Source organism: Marmota marmota, unplaced genomic scaffold, assembly GCF_001458135.2.
Source record: "Marmota marmota marmota unplaced genomic scaffold, marMar, whole genome shotgun sequence".
In the NCBI taxonomy this organism is placed as follows: Eukaryota; Metazoa; Chordata; class Mammalia; order Rodentia; family Sciuridae; genus Marmota; species Marmota marmota.
The window spans coordinates 12442129-12462779 of record NW_025999961.1 but is presented as its reverse complement, the minus strand read 5'-3'; positions in this window follow the sequence as shown (position 1 = coordinate 12462779).

Here is a 20651-nt window from a genome sequence, read left to right as displayed (position 1 = left end):
TACTCTGGTTTACTCTCTGTCTCTAATTTCTACAATAAATTATAAATATGAGCTTTTTATTGAAAGTGATGTAATAATCAGATAATAAGAAATCAGTAACTTTAAGAATATTATTTATGTATGAAGAATTATAAGCATTTAATAGAGTTTGTTTTACAATTAAAATGTTTAAGTTTTCTCTTCTCTAAGATCATAAAAATTAGCAAATATCAACAACAAAATATGCATTGTCATTGCAATTAGAACATTTACTATTCATTTATACATATATATTTCTAAATTCTTATGGAAAAATTAAATGAGTGTTAATAACAGCAAAGACAGTTTAGAATGGAAGAGCAAATTGTAATACATTGTCCTGTCTCACATAAAAACATAGATGTGATTCAAATTAAAATAGTGTGGCCCTGTGAAAATGAGTCATCAGTGATTAACGTTTACATGTGTCTCCCAATATTTATGTGTTAATTCCAAGTTCAACACTTTTGGAAAGTGAAGCCTTTTGGGAAGTATTTCAGTCATGAAGACTCTACCTCCATGAAATATTTGATGCTATTATAAGAAGGGCTTTGTGGGAATTGGTTCTCTTTCTTCTTTGCTGCCATGAGAGAAACAGTACTCAAGACATCATTGAAAGCCAACATCTGACCCTTAACAAACACCTGATGGCTTATTGATATTTGACTTTCCAGCCTTCAAAACAGTGAGTAAATGAATTTCTGTTCTGTATAAATTACCTACTTCATGGCATTTTGTTACACTATTACAAAATGTACCCAACCAAAAAAGATGCAACAGCTGATATAAGTTAGAAATAATCACAAATAAATAAAATAAAGACTCATTCTAAAATGAGTAGTAGTTATTAAACTGACAGTTTGTCATACAATTTTCTATTAAGCCTTACCCAGCTCAGGCTGAAAAAACAAAATGCCATAGACTGAGCAGACACAAACAACTTGTACTTTTCATAGTTCTGGAGGCTGGGAAGTCCAAGGTTAAGATGATGTCTCATTCAATTATAGTCACCCTACTTACTATTGGTTAATGTTGTCAGTCTTCCTGTGACTAGTTTATAAATTAAAATTATCACCGGAACACAGATATAGGAAACAACATAGTGTATCTACTTTGATACTATGCCAGGTTTATGTCATCCACTGACATCATGGAATGTAGCCTCTGCAGATAAAAGGAAAATAGTATATATATATGGCTTTTAAAAACATCAGCCATTTAGATTATGTTATTTCATTTAAAGGAAATTCTACTAAGGAAGTAAGCATCAATAAAGACAACACGTTTTGCACATGATTGTAGTTGGCCACCATGAATGCAATAAGATAGAAACAATTCAAACAGTTAAACAATAGAAATATCAACTCCAAAGGGCTGGGTTTGTGGCTAGGTGAGTAGTAGAGCACTCGCCTAGCATGTGTAAGGTGCTGGGTTTGATCCTCAGCACTACATGAAAATAAATAAGTAAATAAATAAAATAAAGATATGGTGTCCAACTAAAAATATATATTTAAAAAATTATCAACTCCAAATATTGGATAGAATATACCTACTGAAATTAGATGTTCAAAGGCTATTTAATGATATGCATATTTTAAACATTTCCTCTATATGTGCATTTTTAGGGAGAAAATGATGAAAATAAGCACACACAAAAAATTTGGCACTTTTTAATATTAATACATGTATATGATATATAATGATATAATATTTTTTTCTTTCTAACTTGTTTTGGAGATATGATCTAGGAAACAAGAGTTATTACTAGGAATGACAATATGCCAAAAAGAAAATATAAATAATGAGAAGTATAAACTAAAATAATAAAATTTTATCTCTTCTCATATAATGGACATCTCAAGGCAATTGGGTTGGTCCACTGAGTCCCTAAATTTAAGAGTACATTTGGATGTTTCTGACAGTGTTCAGATTTTGTTTTCATCCTCTGAGATACTGAGATTCACTAGGGAAGCCTAGCATTCCAAATGTGTTAGAAAATACATAATGTGTCAACACATTGTGACATGGGAGTGATACTAGTAAAAGCTGTTTGAATCTATTAATAACTCAAAACTAGCTTATTTTAATAACAGAAAAGTGAGTAAATTCTAGAATTAGTCCGTTTTTCTTTCGTTCTTTCTTTCTTGGCTTGTGTCGTATTTTATAAATTAGCAAAATAATATAATTGCTTAAGGACATGATACTTTATGTGGAAATGTCTCCTTCTTTTGAAGGTGATTGTTTCCAAATTATACACATAACAATTTTATATATTAATAATGTTTTTTTTTTCTTTATATTATCTCTTTTTTCCCTCTCTTTGTTGCATCATTCTTTATCCTTTTTTTTAAATTGTTGTTTGTTTATTTATTTATTTTTTTGTAGTGCTGGGGGTTGAACCCTGGTTTTCATGCATGGTAGGTAAGTAGCTATCTTCCCAGTACCTCCAATGCATCATTCTTGGTACTACCTTTTAAGTGACAAAGAGAGAAAACTATCTTGCAAAATTCATGATTGGGCATAAAGTTAGTTCATGAAATTTGTTTACTAACATGTTTTTTTTTCAGTTGTAGGTGGACACGATATCATTGTTTTATTTATTTATGTGGTACTGAGGATCAAACCAGTGCCTCACACATGCAAGGCAAGCATTCAACCACTAAGCTACAACCCCAGCTCCTAACATGCTGATTTTTACCACCTTTTCCCAAGTGATAGATAAAAGAGAGAACAGAAGAAATAGATTAGTGAATTTGACCTTACCAAAATATATCCACAGTTGGAAAATGTCCAAAGGTGCTATGAATCAGTGGGCATCGTTTTTCATTCACATGTAAAATCATGAAACAGCCTCACTTCCACTACCTATATGGACAAGTTTACAGAAGATGTGTTTAATGTTTATCAGCATCATTAGTTATTAGTAGTCACTTTCATGGCTATTTCTTAGATCTAAAGTAATCTTGAATAATGAAAAAATAAAATTTGATTAGAAATATCAAGTATGTCTTTTAAAAAAAAACTTATTGATAGAAATCTGAAGATTCTGTTCCTGGCTCATATATTGCATTGCTTCCATCTTATCAATAGACATTTTGGAGAGATGACATTGAAACTTGTCTGCCTGTATGCTGATTATTGCAATTTCTACAGAAACGTGTGTAACTAATGTGATGTATGACAAGGTGACCTAGTGATAGTGATGATAGTGATAATAAGTGAAATGGAAATCCTAGCACAGTTGTCACCTCAATTTAGTGAGAAAAAGGAAAGCTCTGCAGGATTTTTCCCCTTGGGTAGCTTGTTTTTCACTTAGTTTGCTCTGTCATTATTATTATAAATTGAAATTAACTTATTTTCTCAATCTCATCTTTAATATGCTAAGATATGTCAAATGTGTCCAATTGTATTGAACAATTTGAACACATTCTATTTTAATCTTATTGACTATATTGATCTCATTCTACTCTTCAAACAACACAGCCAAAAATATCCCATCCATTTCAGCAAATGAAACCTCTGGGTGAAGGTTAATTACAAGGCTTCTAAATGAAACAACTGAAAAGAGACAATGATCAATTGAAAATAGACCCTAATAGAGTATGTGCATTTTCCTTTACACCATAAGGGTTGGAATTATAAGCCACAGATGCCAGTTCCCAGTTACCCATGCCAGCTGGGGGTACATTTGCTCCTACTCTTTCCCATTGGATTCAAAAATTGCTTAATTATCCTTGATTTCTGAGGGCTGTTTTGTAGTGGGCTCTGAGATCTAAATCCTTTCTCAGATACTGAGATGGGTTCAGTTTATCTGTCTAAAGAGAGGATTATTTTTCTCATGTACATATATATTTAAATTTCATATAGTAAGAAGAAGAGAACATTATACCCATCAAACTAAAAAGAATGTGCTGTAAGTCTGCTCGTTATAATGTGCAGGGGAGGTTGGGAGAGAGAAGAAAACTGGCACTTTTTCAGGGACAGTCTAGCTATTTGCTATTCCACAGTTGCTTCAGGAGTCTGCGGTGGCAGCTGGTAGTGCTTCTCTGATGGCCATGCTTCCAGGAAACAGCAGAGCTAAGACTTAACCTAAAACAATAAGCTCAATCGTATTAACACATTACTGCCCCTCCTGCTTTACACCCATTCCTTCCCAGAAAACATCTGTCTTTCTGGTCTCTATTTTGCAAGCATAAAGTCACTTTTTAAAGTTCACAGCTTCCTGAGTAGTTTTCTATTCTTTACTTTAAAATGTGTTTTTCACATAAGCATCTGACAACCTCTCAGCATTGTGCCTACTATTTACAGTATTCCTCCCTTATTCACAGGGGATTTGGTCCAAGACCCTCAGCGGATGCCTGAAACTACTGATATACTAAACCAACTCTCTATATACTATGCTGGTTCCTATACATACATATCAATGATCAATTTAAGTTGACAAATTAAGCACAGTAAAAAATTAATCACTTTAATGATAAAACAAAGAAAAATATCTTTAAAAAAATATTTTATTGTGCCATTCTCACCCTTCTTGTTAGGATGTGAGAAGACTAAGTGATGAGGGGAGGGGAGGAGGCTGATGCAGGCACTGTGATGTAGCATTGGGCTGTTACATCAATAGGTACTGGAACACAAGCATTGTTTTCTGTGAGTGTCAATCCACTATCTAGTTGGGTAGATAGTATTAAAACACAGAAACAGCAATTTCATCTTGAAATTGAGCCAATATTTACATCAGTCTCCAGTCCTGACCAGATTTTAGGGCATGGGCAAACTCAGAATGAGAAACCAAAGAGTCTTGGGTGTAGGGGTGGGGAGGAATTGGATTCTTCTGGACAAAGAAAAGAACATATTCAGTAGATTGCAATCAAGAAAGAGTGTGAAATTCAGGTAAGATATAACAAAATACTTGGCACCATAGTAATACATGAACCTGAGTGCAGCAGGGCAGATCTCAATTAAAAGCAGATTCATGATGCAAACTGACCTGAAAAATCATTTTTCAAGGTTCTCCAGACAAGCCTGGGGGCATGGTGTCACATGCATATAATCCAGCATTTTGGTAGGCTGAGGCAGGGAGATTCCGAGTTCAAGGTCAGCCTATGAAGTTTAGTGAGACTGTGTCTCAAAATAATTTAAAAATTGGGGAGGGGCTTGGGGGTTTAGTTCAGTGGTTGAATGTCCCTGAGTTTCAATCCTCAGTACCAGGACAAAAAAAAGAAAAAAAAGTCTCTCCAGACAAAGTGATGATGAACTGATGTAAGAGTTACACAATAAAGAGACAGATAAACATAATTGCTATTCTTCCAAAATACTTTTCGGTTTCAACCAACAATATTGAGGAAAACATATCTAAGAAAGAATCTAATAGACATAATAAAGCCACTGAAGTTTTTGAGCGAAAGAGAATTACTATCCTCTGAGTTTTTGTTTGATTTATACCATGGCCAGCATAAAACACATTAGCCTTTGTTGAAGATTTGGTTGCTTTTTCACTTTTGTAAGAAGCTCCTTTGAAAACTGTCAGTGGGTGTGGGTGGTTCCCAGAGACTTGCAGGGCATCTGCTGGAGTCATAACTGAGAAGATTGTCTTTAAAAAAGAAAATAAACCATGAGAACATTGGTCTGACCAAAATGGACAAAAGTTCCTGTCAAAACATAACAGTGGCTCGGTTTATTGATATTCTTTACTGAAAATTGACTAGGAAAAAGATCATATCCAAAATGCATTGTGAAGATTTGGGGCCTTTGGAAAAGCTAACATTTTCATGTTATTTAGAATTATCATTTGAATTAGAGTTGTAATGTTTGCAATTCAAATATTTTAATTATAAATTAGTGTTAGAATCTATACATTTAAAATATGTAATTGTCTAACAGAGTTTTGGGGTTCTCTTCTGGGCATTGAGAAGATCACTGTCATTAGCTATTGCAACACATCTGGTTGCAATGAAATGTATTCTTAGAGGTAATAAAGTAGCTTCAAGTTGCATGTATTTTTTACACATATGTGTATGTAAGCACATGTCTTGCTGGGTTATGTTTCAGGTTTCTTCAATAAATAATTCAACATAATTTTTTATTATTTTATGTTTAATGTAGAATCATGCAAATAATAGATAGCTGCTACTTTCATGATTGATTAGTTGGTAGATATTTATATCTCTTAGTTTTAGTATCATTCTGCATTTTTTCAGTTGTATTGGAATCTCATTTTATTATATTTGTTTCATTTTTAAACTAATATATGTACCTTTTCAATCAAGAAATGTTGACAATCTTAAAATAACATAAAATCATTTCAAATGTCTGTCTTCAAACACACCAAAACTTCTCAATAAACAAACATATTCAACAATTTGTTTTTAACTCTTATTGATGTTATTTTAATCACTTGGCATTAATTTTAGGTACTATTTCTTAGCAGGTTATTTCATCTCCTATATGATTCAATACAACATTATTTCTTGTTTTTTTAAATGCAAGGTTCTATTTTAACTTTATTATTAATAGATACAGAATGATTATATTTATGAGATATAATGTGATTTTTATGATACATGTATGTAATATGAAAAACTAAATCATACTAATTAACATATCCATCACCTCACATTCTGATTATTTTTCTGTAATAAAAATATTTAAAGTGTACTTTTAGTAATTTAACAATATGCAACACATTATTATTCACTATGGTCATCATGCTGTGTTACATAGATCACTTGCACTCACTCTTTCTGCCTAAGAGAAACTATGCTCTTTGGACCAAATCTCTCCTTTACCCATCTACAGCCCCTCTCAGCACCTTTCCTACCCATCTTGATGGCTCCAGACTCTAATATCATATTCGAATCTCTTCTTTTATTAAGATAGTTTCTGTTGAATTTAGACTATGTAAGATGAGATAATTTGTCACCTGGAATTCATATTACTTTCTTCCCCTGAACTTTGAAACTTTTATCAGGAGTAACTTCAATTTTATCTTTCTTTAAAGTTTCTTGTACGTCTACTCAGACCTATGTGTTCTTATTGTACAGAGACTGTTGTCCTCAAAATCTGTGCAGGGTTGCTTTTAATTTTTACTGAATTGCTGTTATCTACATTATTCCATCAGACCATTTCAGTTCTTTTCCTGTCATAGCCAACAATATTTGTCATTATAATGCATGTGATTATAATTTGTCTGGTTTGTTTCCCTTTTTTGGTGCTAGAGATCAAATCCAGGGCTCAAACTAGTAAACACTTGCCCTACCACTGAGATTTCACCCCCAGTCCCTTGTCCTATGATTTTCATACAAGAGTAATACTGTACCTCTATGATTAGTTCTGAAGAGTTACATCCTCTGTTACTTTCTCATAATATTTGCATAGGACTTATAGTATTCCTTCTCTAAATGAAGCAAGGAATTTATCAGCAAAATCATGTACTGAACACCACACATATTTTTCCTTTGTAGAAAAGTGTTTTATCATCATATTTTAAATTGATAAATGACTTCTCTGATTTACTCTTTCCTGGTTTTAATATTATTTATATTATTTAAATATTATATAGGGGCTGGGGATGTTGCTCAAGTGGTAGCGCACTCGCCTGGCATGCGTGCAGCCCGGGTTCGATCCTCAGCACCCCATACAAACAAAGATGTTGTGTCCGCCAAGAACTAAAAAGTAAATATTAAAATTCTCTCTCTCTCTCTCTCTCTCTCTTTAAAAAAATAAATATTATATAAATGATAATTCAAATGTTATGTAAATATTACATAAATATAATTTAATATTTTAATATCAATTTCTTCTAAGATTTGAATTTGTTGGCATTTCTTATAACATTTCTTTTAAAAATATTATGATGTTTTGTGAAAATATCTCCTTTCCTTTCCACTTGTGATATCTTTGCAATTTTTTTTTTGCCCTAGATTATTATACCTACAGACATGTTAAAACTATAATTTAAAATATTTAGCATGATTGTTTATTGATTTTATTTATTGTTTTGTATTGCATTATTTTTTTCTCATGTCTTTATTATTTCTTTTGGTCTTATTTTGTGTTTAATTTGATTTCCAAATAATTTTCTTTACGTGCATGTTGGTTTGTAAAAAGTTCCGAGCTTTAGCTCATCTTAAATAAGAACAATTCTAAAGTTAAATATTGTGTGATACAGAATTTTTGGTTTACTTTTGTCTGCTTTTTGCACTTTAAAGATATTATCCTGTTGTCTTCTGTCCTTGTAATCTGTTTCTGATGAAAATGATTAGGATAAATTATTTTTTTCTGATAAAAATATACGTATTGTTACTATTACTGTTCCCATATATTTAATATGGCTTATTGTTGATTATCTTTTATTTTTTATGTACAGATATTTTCCAATATGCTAACTATAATGTTCCTAAGGACCTTAGGAAAACATCCTGCTGGTCCCAGTGGTGCACTCCTGAAATGCCAGTGGCTCAGGAGGCTGAGGCAGGAGGATCAAGAATTGAAAGTCAGACTCGGCAACTTAGTGAGGCCCTAAGCATCTTAGAATAGACCCGGTCTCTAAATAAAATGTAAAAAAACCCTGAGGATGTGGTTCAGTTGTTGAACATGCCTGGATTCAATTCCTGGTACAAACAAAAAGTTTTATTCTTATAATTAGTCAAATATTTGAATATATAGGTTTATTTTTCAAAAAAAATTTTTGTGAAATTTCCAGTAATATTTATTCCAACATTTGCTACATAATTCTGTCTTTGAATTCATTTGCACTTATATAATAATGTATGATATTGTCCAAAATGAGATATTGTTCATTGTTTGCACATATTTTATTTTTCTGATTATTTTTCAAATATTATCATTTCTATCTGTCTTTAAGTGTACCTTCCTGTTTTTTTATAGCTTCCATTTTGCTATTATTGTAAATTAGAAAATTTCATGTTCTAAACTTTTATCTTCAATTGTGAAATTTTTACTTGGTTTATTCATACTGATTCAATTATTTTTCAAGATTAACTTTACTTCAATTATCAGGTGAAATATTTTTTTTTTCATAAAATAGCACAAGCACCTTTTAAAGCCGGCAGCTAATTTCAACATCTGGATCATCTCATGTGTTTTAAATTACCACTATTTTCTGCTTTTTATATCTTGTTATGTTGTAGTGGTTTTCCAATTTGGTGACAGATATTTTTAAATTTTTATTTTATTTACTTAATTCTATTTATTTATTTTTAAGAAATGAGGTCTTGTTTTTGCCCAGGCTGGCTTTATATTCCTGGGCTGAGGTTAGTCCCATGCCCCATCTGCAGAAATAACTGCTACCACAGGTGCAAACCCAAGGCCCTGCCTGATACTTCTGATGACATGTTGAATCATTTGGTATTCTTTTAAAGGTTGGAAAGTTTTGCTCTGGTAGCATTAAGTTATGGGTGAACTGTTTTATTACAACAATGTTGATTCTCTCATTTGTTTGTAAATGCTATTTCTTTTTGGCCTTTATTCTGGAGAACTAGTCTTTATATTATAGTCCTTGTTTCAAAGGCATGACTTTACTATGGTGCAAATTACTGTCTTTGGTGCCATGATTGCAAAATCCCCCAGAACTGTGGGACATTTGGTATCTCTATGTAGTACATAGTCCCAATAGCATTCTACCACAGATAAGCCTTAGGCAAAAACTCATAGAAATCTCCATGTGTATATCTGATATTCACTCTGTGTATCTTCTTTTTCTCTTTCCTCAGAGTATTCTGCCTTGGAAATTTCTAATACTTCAGTATTCTGAATTCTGAGCTCTTCCTGTTCTCCTCTGTGCCCTATTGTGGGAATTGCACCCAAGAAGTATTCAACTGGAATACTTCTCTTCTGTCAAGGATCACATCTTTCTACCATTGTCTAAAACTCTTTTTTTTGCTTATCTTGAGAAAGCTGGCACCAATTACACTATCATTTCTGAACATGGAATTTGAGCTTTTGTTGGATACTTACAGCATGTGAGTTCAAAGTAAAGAGAGCTAGAATCATGACTATAGCTGATATTTTATGTCAAGTTTTTTTTTTTTTTGCATGTGTTTTAGCTTTTGCCCTTCAAATCTGACAATCCTGAAAGATATCTAAAGATATTTCTTTATTTTATTGTTTCTGCTTAAAGCATGAATATAGGTTTGCCATGTTTTAATTACTTTTTTAATTTCAATGCCCTTTATTTGTTTCTCTCCCTCTGTACTAGCACCACCATGATTCATGCCACCCTTAAGTAAGGCTTTCTCTTAACTGTAATTTTCCTTTGTTGAAGTGGCCTGTTTGGCCAGGCTAATTTACCTATAATGTATTCTTTACATTGTAGTTGCAGTGATTGTTTAAAATGTGCATACAATTATAAATGTGCCCCCCTTCTAATTCATTTGATAATTATCTACTATTTGGAAAATATCGTTAGAAGTCCTGACATAGCACAAGAAATTACTAAGGTAAATATCTATTTCTTCAACTCCACCTCTTATCATTCTTCTAGTCCCCGGCCTCTGATAATTTATGTAACACATGTGCTCGAGTACCTGACAGTGCTCCTTAAGACCCTATTCTTTCCTAATATTAAACTGTAATTTATCCTAAATAGCTTTATATCAGCAACATTTCCCTGCTTTAAATGTTTATCTACTCACATTTCTTCATTCATTGCATTTTAGGCTATTTGAGGAAGAGGAGAGCACATATTGCCATGGTTTTAGAGTCAATACATTTTGATCAATGAATAAAATCAAGGAGAATCATCAAATAATATTATGTTAGGCTTCTTGAATACGTACAAGTACATTGTGTTAATAAAAGATGAATATTTAACAATATTTACATATTTTAGATCTCTAATAGAGCAAAAACATCTTTAAAATACAAATAATAAAAAAGAAAACAATACAAATAATAAAGAAAGTCATTAGCCTTTAAGCAGTGCATTAAATAGTTTAATAAAATCATTAGAAACAAACTGGTATTAGCATCCTGGTGAACTAATTTGAAAGAAATAAATGCCTGCTTCCACAGTGAAATATATTTCTTAGCAGATCATAGCTTTTATCTTTAGAAAGCATGAGGAGAGAGCGCACAAAGAATCCATGAACATTGATGCTTAATTACAAAAAAAATAAGAGAAAGATAAGTGAATCATTTATCTTTGCAGATAAACACATTTTTGAAAGAACAATAAGCTACAAACTGATAACTATATGTATTATAGTATTTTGTGGTACAACTCAGAAAATATACCAATGCATAAATATAAGAAATTTCTGATATGAATTTCTTGACAAGTGTACATGAGAAATGATGTCTTAAAAACAAATTTTATTTAGTATATTTGAGGTAACAACATGATATTATGGGATGTATATATAGGGAGTAAAATTGTTACCATACTGAAGCATATTAACATATCTATCATTCAATTACTGTTTTGACACAAATGTAGGTAAAATCTACTTAAAATAAAAATCCCTACTATAATACAACTCTATTAAATTTGGTTCTCATGCTCTACATTAAATCTCCAAGATTGTTCATCCTACATATCTGCTGTGCTGTATCCTTTGACCTAAATCTGAAACACAGATAATTTGGAGTGGCAATTTACAAGTGCTGTTTTCAAAAGGGACTCAGAGAAATACTGTTCAATTTGAGATCCAGGAAATATAGATTCTGATGAAATCAATAAAGTGACCTTCAATCAACACTATCTTTGTTTTCCTGACTGATACTGTCAAAAATGTTGTGAACAATAAAGGGAGATGATCACGGAGATAGATAAGAAATAGTAAGGTCTTAAAATAAATAACCATATGCTCCAGTTTCTGAGAAAGGAAGTCAGCTTTTCCAATAGAATGGAAGAAATCTTTAAAGAAGTAGGCCAGAACAGAAAGAAAAAAGAAATAAGTATAAGGAGATAAAAACATGGTTTTTAAGAAGTTTGATAAAAATAGTGGCATAATGAAGGAGAGAAAAAAACTGAATTATTATACAATTACATAAATTTATTTCAACCTACACAGTGGAAAGAACAGAATTATTGATGTTTCCTTATAAAATAAAGGCATTAGTTCATTTTATTTGCAATGACTCCCATCTTTTTATCATCAAATAATATCCATTTATCTGTCAATCAATTATTATAGATAAGCACACAAAAGCTGGCTGAATAATTGACTTGTTTATATATGACCACGTATTTTGAAGAATTAATCTTACATTAATTGCAGAGTTTGTTGACCACCCCCCTCCCTATAATTTTCATCAACTTTGAGCAAATCTATTGATTTTTGCAGAAATAAATGATGTATTATAAAAGATATTTAGAGTAAGCCAGGCTCTGAGGCACATGCTTATAACCCAAGTGACTGGGGTGGCTAAGGCAGGCAGATCATAATCAAAGCCAGCCTCAACAGCTTACCAAGGCCCTGAGCAACTTATCAGGATTCTGTCTTAAAATAAAAAATAAAATAACAGGCTTGGGATGTGGTTCAGTAGTTAACTGCCCCTGGGTTCAATCTCTGATACAAAATAAATAAATTATATATATATATATATATATATATATATATATATATATATATATATATATATTTGAAGTATAACTTGAAAGGTTTTAATTTGTGGAGAATATAAAGTGAGAACTGATATTCCAATTATGAATCATTGCAAGAGTTAAAGTTGCATGACTGCCGACAAAAACTGAGTTCATAAACTTATCACTTGCAATTTCAGGTGTTTGCATTGATTCCATTTTGCTATAGTCTGAATTTCCAAGACAGATGTGCAAGAAAAAGTAATGGAATAAGTGAAGTCAAAGTCTTTCAACCAAGCTTTTCCCTAAACTTCTCTCATTTTCCGTGGCACAAAAGCAAGTGTTTCAAAAATCTCACCCTTTTTTTCTTGTGAAAAAATATAATTAAGCAAAGGGTGAAGGCTTAAAGAAAGCAGATTTAAGCATAAAAAATGAAGACATAGTTTAAATACAATTTTAGGAGAAAATATCAAAATGAAATTCTCATTTTGTATTCTCCTCAATAAGCATTTCTATACTGAATATTAAAATAATAAAGGATTGAGTGGGAAAATATGGAAGAAGGATAGTTTAGGTAGAGAACAGTTGTGGGAAAATATGGAAGAAGGATAGTTTAGGTAGAGAACAATTACAAAGAGCCCTAAGAGGAAATGTGCTTTTCTCATTTAGGGCAAAGTCATGAGGCAGATGTAGCTGTTGAGGAAACGTTTAAGGAAAGAGAGAGAGGAGGAACAAGATAGCTGTGGGCTCTAGGACTTAAGACTTTAGAAAAAGTGTTTATGGAAATATTAAATTCATCACTGTCTGGGATAGAAGTAATATTGGGAAAGGGTCCTCAAACTAAGGGTGAAAGTCTTCAAGAAAGAAAAACAAGTGTAGATGATTCCAACAAGACTGAGTGAAGGATGGAATAATTTGATAGCATTAGCATTTGGCTTTTATGTTATTTTATATTACATCATATGATAGCATTTGGCTTTTATAATATGTATCACCGATGCTGTAGTTTCACAATCACGCATCTTACTCTGAGCACTAATCATATAGAAATTGCCCAGAGAAGTGCACTGTATAACACAATGTACCTGGAGATGTTTTTTTCATTAAGTTCACTTACGCTCAGGAAGAACAACTAGTTATAAAGGATCAAAGTCAGAAGGCAAATATCATCTCTCAATATTCAACATTTTCAACACTGATTTAGTTAAAAAAAAATGAACCACAAATAACTGAATGTTCAAGCAAAGTCTGTAAGACCATCTGCCAAGGATTCTGTGCAGGCGATTAGTTATTTCATAGAAGGTTTTTTTCCCTACTCTAGCACTTTACTCTTGTTATAGGAATATAGTAGGAAAATAACATATTAATCAAATAAATTCTTCTGTTCTTTCTCTCTCCTTTATCCTCTTTTCCTCCTCCTTTTCATCTCCTTCACTCTTTTTCTCTTCTCTCCATTCCTCCTTCCCTTTTCTTGGATCCTTTCTGTCCTTCATCAAGTTGCAGGCACTGTGCTTGTCACAGTGAATAAAGAGTTGTAAAAATTCAGTGATTTTAGGTAGTGTAATTCTAGGGTAGAGGCAGGAACTCAAAACTAGGTGTATAAATCTTCAAACATATGTGGTCACAGCCACATGAAAACAGATGAGGGCAAAACAGTTTCACAAAGGAGAAAATGCTAGAATCTACACTGTTTGTATGTGGATTCTGATAGTTTGAGAAAAGGGAAAGCAGATTTTAGGGGGAAAAAGAAACATTTGCATGGTCTTGGAGGCACAAAAAAGCTAACTCTAGGAAAATGCCATGTTAACTTCATGTTGGAGGTGTGAAGCCAGTAGGATGAGAAAGAAGAGGAGGGCAATAAACAAGAACGTGGTCATGAAGATTCTTCCTTTATATTCTGCAGCCAGATAGTTGTGTTTTGTTTTTTGTCCATTGTTTTTCTTAAAATGGAAATGTGAGAATGTAATTTCTTGAATAAGAGTATAGTGTTCACCAATCTCTTATCCTCAAATTCCTCTTAAATTTTATCTGTATCTACTCTTCTTTATTCTTTCAATGGAGGTAAAATTCTGTCTCTATCACCAACAAGCTCTTCCAAAGCTCTATGTTCTCTTTTGCCTGAGAACCTTATAAAATTGTACCTCATATTTGGACATTCCCAACACCATCCCCCATACACACTGTCTCTTGTTCCTAAGTTCACCTGAGAAATGCGTATGCAAATTTAATTTAATCACAAAACCTCTGGCTTACCCAAATTCATTGCCATTCCTCTGCTTAGAGTTCCTTCTTTGTGTTATTGATCACTAAACTTAAATATTCCATCTTTGACTGTGAACTTCATGAGACCAGGAGCTTCATGTTCACTTCTATTGCTAAGAATTAGGTGAGTGGATTTATGAAAGGATGACTAAAAAATGTGCATGGATGCTGTAGGCTCTTTTCTGCCAGAGATTGAAATGGAATGAATGAAAAAGGCAAATGATTCTACCCAACACGTGTTTTAGAAAAATCTTCATTGTTGAACCTGGAGAGGAAACTTTGGAAAAGATAAGGTGAAAAGACAACTATCAGGATATGAATTAGGAAGATATTTCAATAGTTTGGGAAAGAGAACATTATGGAGGAATATCAGAAGTTTTAAAATGAAAGTGACATATTACAGAGATATTTAGATAGTATAGAACAACTAGTTGGGTGTTTATGATGAGAGAAGGATGTTGGTGATAGTGGTGGTGAAGATGACATGATTCTGGCTGATTAAGAAGGTGATATTTCATACCACAACAAGAAATGGAGTATGATTAGCAGGTCTTCAGATGAGGTAATAGGTCAAGTTCTAAACAACTATTCATGCAGAGAGAAAATGGTTTTTCTGCTGTATCTATTAGCATATATAGGTTTGAACTAGAAATCTCAATTATGTAAGGAATCAGTATGTAGGAGGTTTATTTTAAGTAATTAAAATGAATTAGCTTTCAGAGAAAAAAATGTATGAGAAGAGGATACAACATTACCTTGACTTCAACTTAAAAGGATGGCAAAAAAATTCTCTCTCTCTCTCTCTCTCTCTCTCTCTCTCTCTCTCTCTCTTCCATCACAGCAAAGTTGTGAGACAACGAAGAGACACTTTTTACATGGAAGCCAAGGGAAAATAAAATTTTCTGCAGAAAGTGATCAAAAAATATCAAACGTGGCAGGGAAGACAAGTAAAACAGAGATTGAAAGAGTTGTTAAATTTCATCACACACAAGATATTGGTGCCTACATGTGAAGAGGTTTCAGTCAAGTGGAATGGATGGCAGGCTGACCACAAAAGTAATTGGAAGAAAAACAATTATAAAGGGACAGGTCCTCCATGGGGAAACCAGCTTGTGGAGAAAGAGAAGAAAAGAGCTATGAGCATTCACGAAAGTGGAGGGGGGGTTTCTTAAAAAGGAATTTAATTCAAATGCAGTGATATTTCAGAGGAATAATACTTGTTTTGCATAATGAAACAATATCCCTTAAATGATTTTATTACCTACACAATGCAAAGTGCTCACTCTAAAAATATCCATGCTTATTCTGCCAAAATTTGAAACATTCAGACTTTTATTTCAGTGGGTGTCCTCCAGAGCTGGTGCCTAATATTCTAAACTGAATTTTAAGGTGATAAAAATGCTTTAATAAGCCCTTAAAAGTACTTTGTGAATCTGAATGTTTAAATCTAAAGCATATCTATTATTCTTTCAGCAACAACTGGTTTGGGGTAAGGAATAAAGTAGCTCAACACGTCTAGGGGAGATGGCTTTTGAGATTCTACATGCCATCAGCAGACATGTCTTCTGTCCCACTCCTCCAGCAGACAATTAATCACTGACAGTCACTTTCATTAAGACCACAGTCTAATTTTTAAACACTCCTTTCCTCACCTTCAACTAGTTACAATGTCACTCTATGTATTAAGTCATAAATATTTCATGTTGAAAATTTGTCAAGAGAAGAAGAAAAGCAATATGTAATGGTTATTCTCTTAGGTGTATTCTCTAAGAGCTGAAGTATCTTACAATAAGGAAATTAAGTAAATTATAGTGCATTAACTTTATAGCATATTATTCTGCCTTTAAAATAAGAAGAAAAAAAATTGTGACTTATAAATATGATGATTTAAAGTTCCATTAAAAAGTAGACTACAGAATGATTTGGTCATTACCATTTGTACCATAAAAGGGTACATTCATATTGATAATATTTGCAAGATATTATGCAAATATGAAAATGAAAATTATGTTTGAAATAGTGAGCTGAAATATATTTTTTTACTTATATAATATTTTATTTTTTTTCAAAATTCACTTTGTTTTTTCAATAACATGAGGCTACATCATAGGCATTGTTGCTGTTCTCTAGGTGGATCCAAAATCATATAAGAAAAACAGTAAAAGAAAAAAGTCAGATCTTAAATCTCTGATACTATAATAAAAAGACACCTTGGATTTTTGTAAATGACATTAAGATAACATTTTAATATTATTTTCACTTCATTATATTTATCAATGATTCAATGAATCAAATGCTGTTAAGTAAATGGGCCATATAAGCCTCTATCTATAGGATTCCATGAATGATCTCAGCTATTCCCGATCTAACAAAGAAAATCCAGAGATAGTATGGATATTGGATGATCACATTATACTCTTAGGTGAAAGTAATTTTCAAGCACAAAGTTCCAATTTCACAGATGATTATTGGACTTGATTTGCCCCCTGAGATGACATTGTTGTGTTGTTCTGTGTTAATTTTTATTATTGGAAACTAGTTGCATTTTCACCCCAACAAAAAGTTCAAACACATACAATTAGAAACAGAGCATAATTGTTTCCTTTGATCTAACTAGAACCATAAGTCATGGATTTTATTGTTGTTACTTGCTTGCTTTTAAAAATATATTGTTTAGTGTATGGGTCTGTGTCATCCATCATCCAGCTATCTCCCACAGTACAGAGATTCTGAGGAGGACTGGAGACTGGTTTTGGAGACTTTAGTTGAAAGGTGACTCTTTGGTGTTGCTGATACCTACCCATGCACATGCCTTTCTCTGAGCCCTTACTCTTTTCACCTCCATACTATTGGGAGACAGTCTCAGAGCTGATAGATGTCTTTCATTGTAGTAAAACATCTACTTTACCCATTCTAGTTACAGAGACTGAACTAATCTTTGGATGAACACGTTTACATTTTTTGACTCATCACAAACAATCTAAAGGAAAGGGCTGTAGCAGTGATACAGGCTCATCCCATCTAAGAGAATCCCAGGTTTATTACATCAGTCTCATTCTTGGTTGATCAATCATTGCTTGCTAAGTTTCTAAAGGAATAACTGAAATAAGTTTTATGATCCTCTTCTTGAATATAAATTTATATAAAATCATAGAATCATTCTATTTTTAAAGTTAGAAGAGGCTAAGATGTCACTTACCTTAAACCTTTCTTTTTACAAATGAAGAGGTGATGAATTACAGATAAAATGTCTTCCCTAGAAAGCTGAGATATATAAAGGATGATTTTTTTTTCCTGATCCTCAGTTCAATTATTTCCTTGATCCCTTTTCCTTATATGTTGTAATTCTTTATAATTTTAATAATGCCCCCACTGTCATTCTGCAGCAAGTATGATTATGTTTTTTATCTGGTAAGAGCTTTTGACTATATTTTAAAAAGAATCCAAATTCATACGTTTGATACATAGTTCATTATGTTGTAGCTTCAACAGCTTTCTATAGTATCTTAAAAATTCTTTCTTATGCCATAATTAGCTTATATGGTCATATAAGATGGATGGTTTGAATTTTTAAGTAGGTATAAAATTTTAAACATATACAGTGGTTTTAAGGAAAGGTACTGCCTTTTCCCCCCCTTTAAAACTGTTCTTCATAGTGATATGTGATCAGGACAGCAAAAATCTCAATTTTCTAAACAGTGTTTATGTACAAGAGGTCACAGTTAAGGTTACCTTGGGAGTTCTAATTCTGAATTTCCTGACTTCTGTGGGTTTAAATCATAACTTTAATGTTCCATTAATGCAGGGTATTTTTTTACACTGAATTGTTTTATGTCTTTTATTCTGCACTAATGGACATTGTGTTGATTTCTGTGAATATCAAAGAAAGCTCAATATTCTGGTAAACTCTTCTTAGTCCATATTATATTTTATGAATCCTTTTATTTGAGTATGACTAAATCAATTTAAAAACTGTTCTATCAATAATAATTTTATAAAATTTTACAGAAAATAATAAAACACTCTTCTTTTAAAATTTAACATTAAGATGTACCTTCTGAAAACAGATTTTTGGTCATTTTTACTCTTTCTAGTAGCTTTAAAAGGTCATGAAATTTCTAGGCATTATCATTGTCATCTTTAACTTAATCATACATATACTATGGTGCAACGTTTAAATTCTGAGATAATTTGTGATTTTTTTGATGAGAGTGATTGTGTTGTATTTTTTTTTTGAGTAATCAGAATTCTCAGTTGAATGATCAATAAAGTTTTATTAAATTAAAAATTTCTCATTTTTAAAAATTTACTATTTATTTTTTATTTTAAAGTGTTTGTTTATCTTGAGATGTGACACACATCTGACCATGTAATCATAGTCCTTAAGCTGGTAACTCTTCTGGGAAAATTATAAGAATTATATGGCTTGGTACTATGAAGACAAACTCTAAATGACATGAGCAAAGAAGGTGTTTGGTTACTCCTCAGAGACAGTAGCTATAGCGAAATGGTTCCCTAGATCTTACATGGCGTGCTTGCTATTTTAGTAGTATGTTGTCATCTTCATAATATGGCAAGTTAAAGGTAATTCTTTTAGACATTTTACATATATTTTTTGAAGGAAATACTCTCTGGACATATTAAGTATGCAAATTTTTAAAACATTAGAATTAGTACCATAAGATAAATTATTTGAAATAATTGATCTTGTTTTATTTAAAAAAAAGGCGGGGGGGATGGAATCCATATAGGGAAGTTACTAATACTTGCTCAAATAATTCCAGTGAGACCAAAATAGATGATTCCTGATTTGCTAGAGGATTGAATTCTCATACCATTACCAAAAAGGCTGTTCTTATTTTTAATTGTGAAGATTTATATTTAGATTGGTGAAATATCTTGGTGGAGGGCAAAGTAGGGGATTCTGGACATAGCAGGACAAGAAACTTAAGCGAAAAGACCCTAAATAGGTGTTTTGAAAACATTTATCAGTATGGGGGGGGGGCATTATCTATATACTCTTTAAACCACAATTCCATTCCTTGGTATATATTCAACAACATATGTTCTAATATTCACCAAAATTCATGCACAAATGTTCATTTTCTTAACTGTAAAATACAAAGCTGAATATAACTACAAGATATATATGTATATACTTCTGCCCAGTTATATATGCATATTTTTTTCTGCAGGTATTTAACTGGATAGTTTCACACCAGATCTCAAGTAATGACAATGATCAAAGTGCAATTTCATGTAGCAAGAAAAACAGCTGTCAGAAATAATGTTACACTAGAAAAGGCAAACAATTTATAGCATTATCACTCCATTTGTGTATAGTGTTTACAACTTGTATTTCAAAATCAGAGAAAAGTATGATGTGCTTTTGAAGTTAGGCTAAAGATTAGGATTGCTAGAGAATACAGTGGAAGGTTTTGGAAGCAGATGATTTTTTGCTTCTAGATCTGAGTTGTGGGTATAAAAATGTGATCAGTTTGTAAAATTTTATTGGACTGTACTTTCATTGTTGTGTTGGTGAACTCAGAGAACTGATATTTAGATAATGACCATAAAGCTTTTATTTTTAATTGTTTAAAGTTCCAATTCCTAATAAGCCCTGAGTTGGAAATAAAGTTTGATTCTAAAAGTCACCATTTTTTCTTTAGACTTCATTTTGTGCCACTCCCACTGACTTTTTGAAAGGAAGAATTACACATTACTGCAATGAGTAAAAACTATTACATGATGGCATATTAAAATCATGATTAGAAAATATCAACTATTATTAATCAGTCTTAGACTGAATCTTTTTTTAGCCAAG